The sequence below is a fragment of the Pseudorasbora parva genome, chromosome 15 (assembly GCF_024679245.1).
Source record: "Pseudorasbora parva isolate DD20220531a chromosome 15, ASM2467924v1, whole genome shotgun sequence".
NCBI lineage: Eukaryota > Metazoa > Chordata > Actinopteri > Cypriniformes > Gobionidae > Pseudorasbora > Pseudorasbora parva.
In genome coordinates, this window is record NC_090186.1 from 14292332 (window position 1) to 14309342 (window position 17011).

A 17011-nucleotide genomic window follows, 5' to 3' on the forward strand; every position below is an offset into this window, starting at 1 on the left:
TTTAGAGTTCATACAACTTGAAATCTTAAGTTTATGTATTTTGTAGGTTAATAAGTTAACTTGTATTTTTGAGTTTCAGGTCTAAACTAGTAATATTAAGTCAAGATTACTTGATTTGTTTAAGTAAAGACAACATTGGGGTTTACAGTAAGCAAGCTGACATTTAGTATAATCTATATCTTTTATTTCGAATACATGTCATTTATGTCTTCTAGTTTGTCAAGAAATTTAAAGCACCTTTTTTGAAGAGTGTGCATCCGCGTAGGCTATATGCTGTAGTAAGAACAATCTGGAAATAATGCAAAATAACTGATAAAAATAAGAAGGAGTGTGCCATGTCCATCATTTATAGCAAAAAATCTAGCATACATTCGATCTCAAAATAATTAATTAAAAGCAGTTATTGCTCCACCACCTGCTTTACATCATTAACCAACGTGGTTGAACGACATGGATTTGCGACAATACGGTTTCGGGAAACAGTAATATAGCTAGTTGATTTCTTCAACGATGTCGTTGTACGGGAAATTCACCCCAGGGGTGGACTGGTGCTAAAAGTGGCCCTGGACTTTCTGACACAGATCTCCACCACACCCAACCCTCAACACACCTCACCATAAACCCACCAGCAACACCACTTAATAACAAAAATATAACACAATACAGAAATATAAATGCTATTTATTTATTTATTTTTTAATTGAAATGCTTATCATTAATGAATGACGGGCATGCTTCTTTACATTATGCTTTTTTAATGCAGACTTTTAAAAGAAGAGTAGGGTGGAGATTTGAATCAAGATGGGCTAGTGAAATGAGTGAAATTATATTTATATTCCTCTATATTAAAATCCATGAGCTGCCACTGAAATCAGAAGAAACAAAGCTATTAACAAAATGTATAGTAATCATATGTTTAATCTATTGTAAGTATTAGGTAATAGTTTTCACAGTAAAATTACAAATTACATGATAAATGGTAAGGTAACTTACAGTTAATCAACAGATTATTATTTTTTTTTTACAGATGCATACTGTAATATTTTTCTGTAAAAAAAAATACAACTGTGTAAATGCATTTTTTATATAGTATATATTCTGCTTTTGGTGCTGTCTTCACAGTGTTAAAATGGCATAAATGACAACATATCAAAGACTTTTATTGTTTATAAACTGTATTAAATGACATTTAATTCAGAATAACCCTAACTTTTTAAAGAAACTGCATTTTTAAGAATAAAATAAAACAGTATTTACTTTATGAATCATGTTTACTTTTGAGAACATCCTCATATTTCCCCAAAGGCAGGTTTTGTCTGAGGAGTAAAGCCCAACAAACATAAACACTGCCTCATTTTACTGTGCGGGGGTTCATTACATTAATCATGCTCAATAATAGACATGAAAATCCTCTTAACGTGCCATTCCATACCAGATTTACAACACACACACACACACACACACACACACTCTCCTTAGAGTGAATCTGGAGTCTATTGTAAAGCGTGCAAGTACATAAATCAACGTCACATTTTCACAGCACAATAATGATGTTGGTATTTTTTTAATTTTTTTTATTGGCAATGCGGGGACATTTTTAGACCACATACCAATGCTATTTGGATCTGACACACTTTGGAACTGTCACCTAAGCACTCGGGCAAAATCTCATGGGTTTTGAGTGTGTATGCCACTGACACCAATCTTGGATTTGGTGGAAAGGTGGAGGAACAGGTGGGATTTCCCCTGTGTCTGTAAGTGTGGATCCCAGTCTAAATTTAGGAGTTTGAACCTGCGAGGGTGATTCCCAGCATACCAGAGAGCGACCTAATTCCTATCACATGCACCTTACGTGTAAATCATCCGACGCCCTCCCTTACTGAATTTCAGTCTGACCTACTGTCGTATATGTTCAGAGCTGGGTTTGGGATGCAATTCCACCTTGCTTGCAGCTATTGCCGTCATGCCTCAATGACATCATCGCCATGTGTTACCCCCGCTAAGCCGGTGAGGGGGTTTTGGAGGTATTTTAGATTGCTGTGTTTTTCAAAGCCGGTAGCACATGTGGCACATGCCATAATCCCATCAACAAACCTTCACATTTACAACATCTACATTAGAATTAGGGCAAATTTGTGTAGCCTGGATTTTCATCCAATAAAAATAATAAAACTTGGCTTCATATTTCATAAAATATAAAAGAGAACTTTCTGTTAGAGCACGGATTATCCCAAGAAAATGCATATGTGACTTTTGCCATCATTTTGACCCAGAAACACGCTAAATTAACAAGTGCACTTTCTAGAAAGGTTACAACTTTCTAATGATACTAGCGATCAAAAGTTTGGAATCATTAACATTTTTTTGCACATTCTTGAAAGAAATCTTTTGAAAGAAATAATGCAAAGCTGAATTTTCATCATCATTTTATATATATATATATATATATATATATATATATATATATATATATATATATATATATATATATATATATATATATATATATATATATATATATATATATATATTATGCTTAATATTTGGTGAGCATATGGAGATTTCTTAAAAAACAAACTTTGGACTGGTGTAATTATATTCACCTAATGGTTTTCAAGAAATTATAATTTTAAGTGGTGGCTGTCATGTGAGAAAAGGACCTCTAAAGATTCCAAACACTTTTTCTTTTTCCTTTTTTTTGGGGACAGAATCAGGAGATTTATTGTTTTACAATGATAGAGCGCTTCACACATTTCATGTCCAAGTCAACCACACAAACTTGCATGGTTTCAAAAAAATCAAACCCATGTTAGCCAATGTACCCAAACATTCTCCATAATTTTTTTAATAAAAAAAATACAGTACGTTTAAGATACGTTTAAGAACTGTACATTTTATTTTCAGTAAAGCACTGCAAGGACATGCTTTTATCTGCCATGTTAAATTTTTTGTAAATATTTTTCTCTTTAGTCCTACACTAGCTGCTATACCCCTACACTAACCCTACCCATAAACCTAATCATCACACAAAACTTTCTGAATTAAAACAAACAAAACAAAAAAAACACACAGTTTAGTATATGTTTTTAGGCCATTTGGTTTATGAGGACACAGGAGTTGTATTTATAACCAACCTTTACGTTGTAATCACCAGGCTATTATATGCATGTGTCCTTATACCTGTACACACACGCACGCACACGCACACGCGCACGCACACACACACACACACTTTGTTTTTGTGAAATGTGGGGACATATGCGTAATGGTTTTTATACTGAAATTTTATACTGTTATCTTATACTAAACCTACACCGGAAACATTCAGCATTTTTACTTTCTAAAAAAACTCTTCTTGTAATACCTGTGTCATACCCATGTCATTATACACATTTGTGTCCTGATATTTCACAAAAACATGCCCCCCGCCACACACAAAAACACACACACACACACGCACGTACACACGCACACACACACGCACACACACACGCACACACACACACACGCACACACACACCTGGCACAAGGTGTATGCTGGTCCTTCAGCGTTGCTTATGTTTAAAAGGCCTTTGGGACTCTCTAGTTTCACAGTGCTCTATTAATGTGGCCTACTGAGATTAGAGCGACCGTTGCCATTAATACCAGCATGTTTAGACCTGCCAGTAACAGCAGGTCCCTCTCATTATCCAGACACACTCATTAGAATCCCTGCGCTCACCCTACAGAGCGGCCTTTGTGGTGAAGGTAAAGGTGCTGCTGAAAGAATGTGTGTATAATAACTCCTCACCTGAGACCTGCAATGGCAGTGCATTCTGTGATGAAGAAAAAACACATAGAGACAATAATTTAAACCATTTAATTATAGGTCTTTAAAGAGTCACGTCTTGACTGAAAATGTTCATGAAGAACAAACTTTTAACTGTTTCTGGCGAAACCAAGAAATGTAGACACGAGGAAACACTTAACAAAAAGATTCCATTAGTTATTGCTTTAACCAACATTAATTAACAACGAGCTTTAATTCTCTTTAACAAGGGATGGCCATGTAAAATATTACTTAACTTCAACATTTTTTGGAAAAGTGAATGGTCTTTGGTAGCTTTACAAGCATTATGTTGCCGTATGAGTTTATGAATGCAGTTTGCTAAACAGGAAACCAAGCCTTAGATAACAAGTCAATCAGCAAATGTCCAAGGCGTGTACGTGAAACACAGTGATACCTTTGTGCTAAAATGATGTTAGATAACATCTTCCCCTCATGTTGGAGCCCTGGGCGATCAGATAACAGATAGATTTGATCTGCAGTGAAGCTTTATGAATCAGTGAATCAGTGAATGGGAACAGTGAGGGAAGTGTGTTCATTTGGGTTTGGACAAAACAACAACAAAACAGAAGTACATGTGCATGTTCAGGGATTGTGAGTGCATGTGTGTTTGAGAGATTGTGTTTGCAAGTTTGTAAGTATGATAGCCGGATATCACTCTCTCTGGGTATATTCATACTAGCATAACATACTATTCTTATTTCTGCATAATGTACAAAATACATCATTTTAGCGACGCAACAGGTTTTTAAAATTATTTTAAACACATTTAAAATAAAATAACACAAAGGATATGTTCTAGCAAATGTAAAAAATGCAATATGTTTATGCATAGTTTGTTTTTTTACACTAACATTCAAAAGTAAAAGAAAGAAAAAAAACTTTTATTTAGCAAGGATGCATTGAATTGATCAACGTGACTTTATAATGTAACAAAAGATTTACATTTCAAATAAATTTTGTGAAAAAAAAAAAAAAAAAAAATCGACTAATATTCAACACTGATATTAGTATGAGCAGCAAATCAGCATATTAGAATGATTTCTAAAGGATCATGTGACACTGAAGGAATAAATTACATTCCAATATATATCTAAATAGAAAGCTGTTATTTAAAAATTTAATAACATTTCAAAATGTGCATTTTTGGTCAAATAATTGCAGCCTTGGTACACTGTAAAAAAGTATTTAGAAAAAAAGTTACCTGGTTGCCTTAAAATTTTGAGTTCATTGAAATTTAAATTTTGAGTTAATACAATGAACATTTTTTGAGATTCGACAACCTTTATTAAAAGATTATTAAAAGATTTTGTAAGCATATTGGGTAATTATGTGTGTGTTTTATTTCTGATGATGCAGTGAAACATGCCAATTAGTGCTATTTTCATGATTTATCACATTTTTTATGTGGTTCAGATACAAAAATATTTTGAGTTTCTATTTATTAAACAAATTTCCTTCTTTGTATCACCTCAAATTTTAAATTTCAATAAACTCAAAATTTTAAGGCAACCAGGTTACGTACTTTTTTAAGTTAAACCAACAAAAAACACCACAATTTTTTTTACAGTGTATGCACAAGAAGGATAAAAAAAAATCAATTGTATCGACTCCAAACTTTTGATTGGAAGTGCTTGTTTCTAAGACTTTTCTGCCTGCTGAAACAGCTTTTTCTACTCGTTTTCTCTTTGGATGGACATGTAGAAAACTGTTTAGGTAAATTGCAGGTTATATGCAACTGTTAATCAGCTGTCTAAAGCAAGACCTTCCTATCTCTATCTTTATTCGTCCTCACTATTCCCTCCCTCCCAATCTTCAGGCTCCAGATGGTGAGATAAGTGAAGACAACAGGAGTTTTCTATAAATGCATGTGTGTGTGTGTGTGTGTGTGTGTGTGTGTGTGTGTGTGTGTGTGTGTGTGTGTGTGTGTGTGTGTGTGTTAGAGAGAGAGAGAGAGAGAGAGAGAGAGAGAGAGAGAGAGAGAGAGAGAGAGAGAGAGAGAGAGAGAGAGAGAGAGAGAGAAAGAGAAAGAGAAAGAGAAAGAGAAAGAGAAAGAGAAAGAGAGAGAGAGAGAGAGAGAGAGAGAGAGAAAGAGAAAGAGAAAGAGAAAGAGAAAGAGAAAGAGAAAAAGAGAAAGAGAGAAAGAGAGAAAGAGAGAGAGAGAGAGAAAGAGAAAGAGAAAGAGAGAGAGAGAGAGAGAGAGAGAGAGAGAGAGAGAGAGAGAGAGAGAGAGAGAGAGAGAAGGATAGAAAGGACAAAAAGATGTGGAGATTTTACAATGTTGATTTATCTTTATGGGCTTGGGGCAGGAGACTTCCTTTAATGACACACGTCCAGGCCTTGTCTCTCATTTGCTTCTAGAAAAGGGATATTTCAGAGTCACCGTCCTGTGCTAAAATGGTGCAGGTAGAGGAGGACACACATGCTTTTTGCCTCACTTAAAACTGTAAGTGTACGTTAATGATAGGCTGGTGTCCACACTATGATGAATAGCACTCAGCATGAGTCAGATGGAGGCTTTTTTTTGTCCAAAACAGGTAGTCAGGAGCTCAGAGAGATTGTGTGCCATTTGCACCGCTGCCAGTTTTTATTAGAAAGGCTGAGCAGCATCTTGACTTTGCAGTGGCTGAGTCACTATTCTGCTGTATTTGTATTTTAAAACAACACAGTCTCACCCCTACTCGTCAAATGTTGCCGAACGGTCAAGGGACCCTGACGTCAGCTGTTGACGCACAGGGTACCCCTAAATCGCCATTTTTCGACGTACTGGGTAATCCACTGATTTCAATGAGAAACCTAGGACGTCATAAACAGACGTGTTGGGCATGTGAATGTTATCGTTATGATGGAATATATTGGGTTATAATTTTTACATTATGACATGTTGGAGTGTGATTCTCAATTTAATCAGCCAACACAATTGTATTTACATTTATTTACGCTATGATACACGTTTGAAACAGCAGTCAAACCCCACCCCGCCCTAAACCTACCCATTTGCGTATTATATGATATAAAACACAGACTGTAACAGACAACAGGCACACTTTATTGAAAAAGTCCAACTATTCCGAGGCCAAACGATTGAATTGTGTGAAGAAAAGACCCAAAAGCAATCACCGTCTCTATCCGCGCCGCGCGCCGCGCACCGCGCGCGCCCCGGCGTCACACTGAAGACGCCACAGGTAGACCCCTCGGCGTCACGCGATGGACGAACTGGGAACCCAATTGCTTTCAGTGGGAAACCTTTGGCGTCAACATTAGACCATGCATTAGACGGCAATTCTATCGGTATGAAATCGCGCTGAAGAAGTCTCATTCAGAACACATCGCGATGTTTGGCATCAGCTCACGTGTGCCACATGTTGGTGAGTAGTCATACATATTATGTCCTAATATTTGATATAAAGTATTTTCTGCTTGTCGTTATCGATCATGTTCAGTCACTGCATTGTATCTGTCATCATCTCCACTGAGGCTTTGCATTTCTTTGCTTTCTAAATAAACACACCTTGCTAATAGGGTGATTAAACACTGTCACGTGACGTGCTAGACCTTTAAACATTTGTTAATATTTAATAATAATTACTAGTGTAGTTCCAACGTGGCATTTGTAGTAGAAGCACAATAAAAAAATAAAATAAAAAAACACTTGCCATGCGTTTACCACAGTATTGGTAGTTTTAATGTGATATTTGTTGTAAATAAACAGTAACCACAACAATTACCATGCTTTAAATGCATTTTAATGTAAAAACCAAATATTGTTATTTAAATAGTATAGTATATCCAGAGCTGTATTTGTATATGAAGAGTTCAGATGCAAAAGCCTCAAAAAGCCACTTCGGTCACATGACATCAGATATTCAATTATTTTTTATTATTATTAACGTCCCGTTTGCATGTAAATAATGTATGTGATCACAAAATCAAGTGCGTTATCTACATTTTCAAACAAATTCATATGATATAGCTTGCTATTATATACTTTTAATAATGGGAATGCACACATATCTGTGAACTTATTACATAAATGTATTTAACATTTAATTATGCATCGTTTTTTACAGAAATAAATCCTACAGTTATGTATAAACTGACAACATCATCATCATGTCCTGTCCTGGGCACATTGGGCAACATGTGTCCTCCAACATATTCGATCTGTGGCCACGTTTTCACATCTTCTCATGGAACACCGGCATTGAGGTCTTCGTGAAACATCTGTCTCATATCTTCCTTGGTTTTCCCTGTCTCGTGCGTCCTCCTGGTGGTGTCCACTTCATAAGTGTTTTTGGGTGTTGTTGTTTGGGCATGCATAGGACATGTCCAGTGAAGTGCACCCTTTGCTCTGTCACAGTGTCTCAAAGTCTTCACGTGGAGTCTGTGGAGTCTTATGATCTCTTTGATATATGCAGAACCAATATTCATAAACTGTTCTTGATGTCTGCCTATGCCTTTATCATCAGGAGATTTAGTGAAGGACATATCTATTGCCATCCACTAGTTCTAGTCATGCATTGACTTCATGATGCTATAGTCCAATGTATATTTCTGCATTTGTTGTTTGTTTGAACAAATGAAGATAGTGAGAGTTAATACCTTTTGAAATCAATAATTATTCATTAAAACTTTTATTACAATGGTCACTAAAGTACATGTCTACCATAACTACCTCTATCATTATTTCACTATCATTATATCACTACCTTGTTAATGTAACCGTAACATGAATGTACTTTATAGAAGTATTTTCTTACTGAAAATGGTTAACATTTACAATAATCATCAACTATTTTAATTGGCATTTAATTTAGTTACAATAAAAGTGAACAATAATCGCAAATATATAGTATTAAAGTTTAGAATGTAAAATGTTATTTTTTTGCATATATATATATATATATATATATATATATATATATATATATATATATATATATATATATATATATATATATATATATATATATATATATATATATATATATGGGCACTACATTTGTATTTAAACTGTTTGACATTAAATATTGGAATATGCTTACAAAATTGTGTGCATTCATTGTGCTTTTGTTATATTTGTTTTAATTCCAAGAGTTCAGATTGTAAAGGATGGCTTAAAGAAGTTTATGCTTGTAGACCATTGCATAGAAAAAGGATTCTCTTTCAAATATATTTATTATGCATCAGTTTAACCACACAAAGAAGACTTTCATTTTAAAATGTGAGTTTTATTATTTAATTAGAATAAATAAATATTTAGCCTATATTTAGAATAAATAATATTTAATATTTATTATAATAAATATAATATTTAGCCTAAATATTAATTCTTTAAGGAATCTACCCCTTCAGTTGAACCGGATGAGATGTGATATAATTTACCATAAATGGACAAGTAAGTGTGACGCCTCTGTTCAGCTGGGTTGTCATTGACTGTGACTTTATCGCAGAACGCGCTGTGATTGGACTATCTGTTTTAACCCATATAAAACGGCGTTTCATGTTACAAAGTATGTTTTGGTGTTATTACGTCAGTAATACGTTAAGCTAACTATAAAGTGTCGCTATGTTCTGAGAAATGACTCCTTTACTGAGAACCCAACCCTAACCCTAAGCATTTCTGCACACTTCTATGAACTACAGCGCCATGTTTCCCATTGCATTGATACAATGACAGATATATGGGTAATGTAGTTTAAAAGGTTTCATAATGAAACAATAAATGTTAAGTAAATAACATATTTAATGGACAACTGGATATTAAAATATGTTCATTGTGTAAACCTATATGACATATATGAGGGCCAAGCTGAAATTGTATATTTTACTGTGAGCACTTTTAAAAAAACCTTTATGGCAGCTTTCCATATATGTCTGAAAACTGTGGCCAACATTATTTAGTAAACATTGCATATGCAGTTGAAACATGCTTTTTTTTTTGCTCTTCCAGGGGCCACTACTGGGTCCCTGGAGGTGTAAGGGCAGTACAACATACACAGATCTATTCTCCTCATCACGGACAACAAACTTTGAGTCACATTTAAATATCAGAGTATTTTGTCTTTTCTATTCTAACGTCATGCTTGTGTATAGGTTTTGATATTGTAAGACCATCTGATGAAATACAGAAATATTTGAAAGAAATGTTGTAAAATAATAATTATTAAGTTTTCTTTTATTTTATGGATAAACACTAATAAATATAAAGGATGAACCTGCAACAACTTGCCATTATCCACTTTCCAGAGTAAACAAAAACTATTTATATTATTTACACTTCATTATTACTATTAAATATAGGACCATGCACCATTAAGTAAAATAACAAGAGACATTGTCACAATTTCATCTACACCCTCTTCACGTACCTGGCATCGAAAATGTGCATGCTTTAATTTTTATTGCAGTAGTAGATGTACCAGAATGATCAACATGGATCATCTTCAGTTAAGCTTGAAGTGTTTGTAATCCTTCCCTTTATTTCACTGAAAACTGACATACTTGTCACAGCATGCAAGTATATACAACTTTTTGGAGCATTGTACCAAATATAATATAACCAGATAAAAAATGTTTACTTCTCAAGTAAAAATATTCTTGGTAATTAATTAGATAACCTAAATAAACTTGTTGAATGTGTACTTACTGTACCAAACACCATACACAATACTCACCATACTTTATCACTCAACACTTTATTGGAGGATACAGTATACAGTTGATAAAGTAGAATAAAGTCAAATTAGATTTAAGATAAATAAAAATGGGTTTTAAAAAACACATTAACATCATATTAATCCATTCACAGCTGCTGAAGCCACACAAATGAGTGCCACATAATCCCATCCAGTCAACTATGATACAGAAAACAGATTTGATATAGTGTTGGAAAATAATGATTCATTATTACAACTAGACTGGTTTCTGTCTCTTCCCTCTATCATGTTCATGTTCTTCTTCTTCTAAACAGTTCGCCCACTTGTACCCTACAGTATAATCAATGTACAGATGATGTGATCACTGATGTTGTGTAGCCTTTTCTCAACCAGAGGAAGAAGTCGTATAATCCGGCGTTCTCCAGTCCTGGTCTAAAAGTAAAACAACAAACACAATTCAGATTAAGTTTAATGTACAGTCAGGTTAGCCTATGTTCTTCAGTAAACTCTCCACCTCAAAATGGGCAGAAATGCCAATTCCTGATTTAAATTTACAAAGCAGCAGTCAGTACATAAAATAATATACACATTGAAGCATTATGTATAATATTTCAGCCCATAATATTAGCCAAGTACTGAACAAAAACTAATTTACCCATATCAACAGCAACCTTTTAAACAGTAGATCTTTTAGAAAGAACTAACCAGATATTTCAAAGAACATTTACTATTTGATTCCTAATATGTCCCAACTCATTATCTTCTAAAGCTACCCAGAACCATCCATGGTCTACAAAACAATGGAGAAATACATGGAGTTTATAACAACTAAATGCTTTTTCCCACACTTGTCTACTTTTATCTAAGACAAAAAGACGGTGCAGTTTTTAAGAACTGAAGGCCAAAAGTGTAATAATAATTGTATCAAAAAGGGAAAACAAATATTTACCATTTTAAATAAATCCAAGATACAGAACCTCATTTGCTTATTTTAGGAGTTATTAAAATATTTAGACATGAATAATGGTACGTATTTTATCAGAGTAGAAAGAATGATCACTGTTGAAATGAATAGTCCTTTGAGAGATCAACATCAAATTTTGTACTACATATTACAGCATTGCTTCAATACAAGACATACCAATGGACTTGCGCACTTTTCTGTCTTCTTCGGGCACAAGATGTCCATCTTCCCTCCTCACCCTAAACAAAGGACTTATTTTCTTAGCTTGCTTCGATATAAGGTCTGGTCTTTCTTCTCTTCTGTAAAACAAGAAAGTATCATTTACTCTGTGCAAATACTATTGTTTTTAAAACATATAAATTAAGACAGTTAAAAGTATGTAATAGCAAGCTATATCATAAGAATTTGTTTGAAAATGTAGATAACTCACTTGATTTTGTGATCACATAAATTATTTACATGCAAACGGGACGTTATAAACAGTGCAAGTGATCTGATTAAGAAAAAATAATTGAATATCTGATGTCATGTGACCGAAGTGGCTTTTTGAGGCTTTTGCATCTGAACTCTTCATATACAAATACAGCTCTGGAAAAAAAATTAAGAGACCACTTAACATTTAGAAATCCATGTTAAGTGGTCTCTTCATTTTTTTCAGAGCTATATGTACGAGAATCATACGAATTTGACAACTTGTTAAATCTTGTGAATTATTAAGACTTCGGGAATATGTTCTTACTGATTGAGATATGGGATTTGTAAGAATAAGTAACAACAAATGCTAAATAAAATGTTTGATAAAGGGTTCAAACCAACACATACATACCATTACAAATATTTGCTGTTGCAGCTTTTGGTTTTCTCCGTTACTTTTCCACAAACAAGAATGGGTTGACTGAGTCCGAGAGGCCCTTTTGGTCTTTTCAGGTAAAAAAAAAAAAAAAGAAAGAGAGAAAAAAGTCATAATATATAATATATAGCATTATAAAGTATACTATTTAAATAACAATATTTGGATTTTACATTAAAATGCATTTAAAGCATGGTAATTGTTGTGGCTACTGTTTATTTACAACAAATATCACATTAAAACTACCAATTGTTGTGGTTACTGTTTATTTACAACAAATATCACATTAAAACTACCAATACTGTGGTAAACGCATGGCAAGTGTTTTTTTTTTTTTTTTTTTATTTATTGTGCTTCTACTACAAATGCCACGTTGGAACTACACTAGTAATTATTATTAAATATTAACAAATGTTTAAAGGTCTAGCACGTCACGTGACAGTGTTTAATCACCCTATTAGCAAGGTGTGTTTATTTAGAAAGCAAAGAAATGCAAAGCCTCAGTGGAGATGATGACAGATACAATGCAGTGACTGAACATGATCGATAACGACAAGCAGAAAATACTTTATATCAAATATTAGGACATAATATGTATGACTACTCACCAACATGTGGCACACGTGAGCTGATGCCAAACATCGCGATGTGTTCTGAATGAGACTTCTTCAGCGCGATTTCATACCGATAGAATTGCCGTCTAATGTTGACGCCAAAGGTTTCCCACTGAAAGCAATTGGGTTCCCAGTTCGTCCATCGCGTGACGCCGAGGGGTCTACCTGTGGCGTCTTCAGTGTGACGCCGGGGCGCGCGCGGTGCGCGGCGCGCGGCGCGGATAGAGACGGTGATTGCTTTTGGGTCTTTTCTTCACACAATTCAATCGTTTGGCCTCGGAATAGTTGGACTTTTTCAATAAAGTGTGCCTGTTGTCTGTTACAGTCTGTGTTTTATATCATATAATACGCAAATGGGTAGGTTTAGGGCGGGGTGGGATTTGACTGCTGTTTCAAACGTGTAGGCCTATCATAGCATAAATAAATGTAAATACAATTGTGCTGGCTGATTAAATTGAGAATCACACTCCAACATGTCATAATGTAAAAATTATAACCCAATATATTCCATCATAACGATAACATTCACATGCCCAACACGTCTGTTTATGACGTCCTAGGTTTCTCATTGAAATCAGTGGATTACCCAGTACGTCGAAAAATGGCGATTTAGGGGTACCCTGTGCGTCAACAGCTGACGTCAGGGTCCCTTGACCGTTCGGCAACATTTGACGAGTAGGGGTGAGACTGTGTTGTTTAAAAAATGTATGTGATGGCCGAGAATAGGTCTAAAGGTGGAAAAAGATAATCCAACCAGAAGTACACATTAGCATTAGGCTATTTATTACAGAAATAATATTCTTGAACATACTTAAGTCTGAAATGAATGTAATGTTTTCAGACATTTAAATACATGTTATTTACTAAATTAAATGTATTATAGTTTAAAGGTCCCATTCTTTGTGTGTTTTTGAAGCTTTGATTATGTTTACAGTGTGCAATATAACATGAGTTCATGTTTCGCATGTAAAAAAACACAGTATTTTTCACACAATTTACTTATCTGTACAGCGCTGTTTCCTCTGTCCTAAAAACGGCCTGATGATTTCCTTGTTCTATGAAGTCCCTCCTTCAGAAACACGTAACGAGTTCTGATTGGGCCAGCGCTTCCCGTGTTGTGATTGGATGGCAGCTTAGCTGACATTGCCCGGAAAGGTCCCGCCTCTTACCATAACGGGGAGATGCAAGCGCTGAATGTGCGCTCTTTTCCACGTGGGAGAGCAACAAGACCACGCCCCCTTTTTTGCTTGTTCTTGTGGGCGGAGGGTTCAACAAACGGTTCTAGTGACGTCATTACATCCCTGCACTTCCTGCTGTAGTCCGAACCGGCCATTCGCTGCTTTGAATTTATGCTCTAACAGCAACATTACACACTAACTAAAGTTTGAAAGATGGAATCGCAAAGAACGGGACCTTTAAATATACTGTATACTTAATGCAATTAGCAGAACTTTTAAATGCGTTTTGACCCACTTAAATAGTACAATTTTATATGTAATTTCATAAGTACTTCTATTGTCTTTGAAATATGGTTAAAGTGTGCTGCCTATACTGTCAAACATTTATGGTAAACTAAAATATTAATTTGTTTTGAAACGTATAGGCCTAAATATAGTAAGTTGCAATTTAGTACATTTGAAATACAGTAAATAATATGAAATAATAGTAAAATTAAAATTGTTCTTTACATGCGATTTAGTCAACAAATCAAATTAATAAAACAAAAGGATTTAAAATGAAATAAATTAAGTGCACTACAGGTGCACATTAAATGCACGTTCCAACTTATTTTTTCAGTATTTTTCAGTATTGAATGAAATATATTCATAAAATCTGTATTTCTCGGAGCATGTTGGACTGAATTGTTGGATGTAATAGCCAAATAAAGTTTTGGACACTTTTTGAACACTAATGAACAGAACTGCATTTGCTTATTGTTTTCAAAAAGGTTTCCTGACCCCCCCCCCCCCCCCTCCGACTCATATCCAATAACTTTCATTGTATACAAGTAGTAAAAAAAAAAATGCAAGTACACATTTTTGTACAACATTTTTCAAACATGCAGAGCAATAATTTAGTGCCAGAATGAAAATGTTACAAGAATAAGACTAAAGAGCAGAGACAGAGTGAACTGTAAACCAGAATAAGTTTTGATTTTCTCAATTTCAAGCAGAACTATCAAGTTTGGAGTTTGGAGTACTCATGCATGTTAATTGCTCCTAATTTGAAGTACTGAGTTAGCTAACTATAACACTATATAGTTAGGGTAAAACACTAACTGAATGAGTACAGCAACTTAAACAACTAAAAACAACTTCCCTGCTCTCAAACCAAGTACACTTTAAAACATGCTGGGTTGTTTTAACCCAATGTTGGGCCAAATATGGACTAACCCAGCAATTGGGTTGTTTTAATCCTGCGGTTGGGTTAAATATTTGCTTAAGACAACCCAATCGCTGGGTTAAAACAACCCAATTGAGTCCATTTTTGACCCAACATTGGGTTGCTTTTTACCCGGAATTTTTTAGAGTGTATGCGCCACTTGTCACCATGATAACTCTCCAAAAACCCACATTAACAGCAACCTTTCTAAATTAGCATAACAAAACATGAATAACTACTAAATCTCATAAAACATTAATCTTGCACAAAAAACATTATATAACACTTAATTTTAGCATTTACTCTCCCTTTCGAGTGCCATGGGCAAGGCATGATGAGAAATGTAAAATCCCAGCCCAGTTTCAGTTAAACTTAAGTCTAAGGTGAAGGAAACGAGTTCATACAACTCAAAACAAAGAAACAGTTCAATTTACTTGAAATATGTCAGTGCTGTGAACTCAAAAGAAAAATAAAGTTCTGAGTACTCATAACAGTTAATTTAACACAACTAATTTGTTTAATTCCCCCCCTACTCAAACCAGTTAAGCATTTGAGTGTTGGGGTTTACTGTGACATCTAAGCATGCGATGAGGAAAACAACATGCACTGCATTATCTAAACGAGAGTAAGAGCTCTAGGTTTAAGTTCAAAGGTCAAAAGTTTTAAGGGTAAGGCTGGAATGTTTTCTTCACAACCCTATTCATTGTTGTATCGTCATTATCATACCTCTCTCTTTTTTCCTTTCAGTCTCTGCCAAACCACAACAGAGGAGTGACCCTGAAATTGACTCGGTGCTGATATAACACTGCGTTTGATGTGTGTGTACTCTGTTTTAACTGGTATGGTATAACACCAGCCGTGAGATCAAAGGCGCTGCCGCTCCGTTCCTGTCCTCTCATTACTGCCACCTGGGTCAGGACAGACTGGTCTTCTGTGCCCATAAAGTCAATGCCAGGTATCCCAGGTTCGGACGTATTGGAAGCAGCCGTTTTCTTTTGTGTGTATGAAATGACACCTCTTGATTAATTTGTCATACTGAAAAGTGTCATGGCTCGGATCATTTATTTTCTATCTTGATCTTCATCCAGTGTGTCTCTACAATCCTCATTTTTGGATGCTTTGGTGTTTCATAGTGTTACAAAAACACAAGCTATCAGCTATCTGTCGTCTTTACTCCAAAGCATCAGCACAGACCACCTGGATCATGGTGTCTCATCCTTATGAACGCCTTTGATCACAACTCATATGTAGACATTATAATGTATAAAACATGCCTGTAATAAGAGATAACAGGCCATTGTCGGTTCTTGGATCAGACTTTTGGGATCAGCCAACAGTCAACGCACAACTCGTATCCAATAACTCAGTAAATATAGTGGGTGTCATTCACTAAAATGTGTGCACATACATTCACTAATAATAAATTGGGTAAATACATTTTAGTTTAGACTACAGTCTCAAAAATATGAAATATGGCCATGTCACAATTTAAGTGGTTTCAATTTTTGGTTATTGGTTTTGGTAATTTTTTGATTGAAATTAGAATCCTGTTTACAAATTTTTAAAAGTTCATACTACCCATACATTTTAATTAAATACTTCCCATTCATTTTAATGACATATTCTTTATTTAATATTAATTATTATGTTTAATATTAAAGTTATAATATACTAAAAGTTCAACCTGAGGACAATGATCTCTGTTTCTTGAAAAAA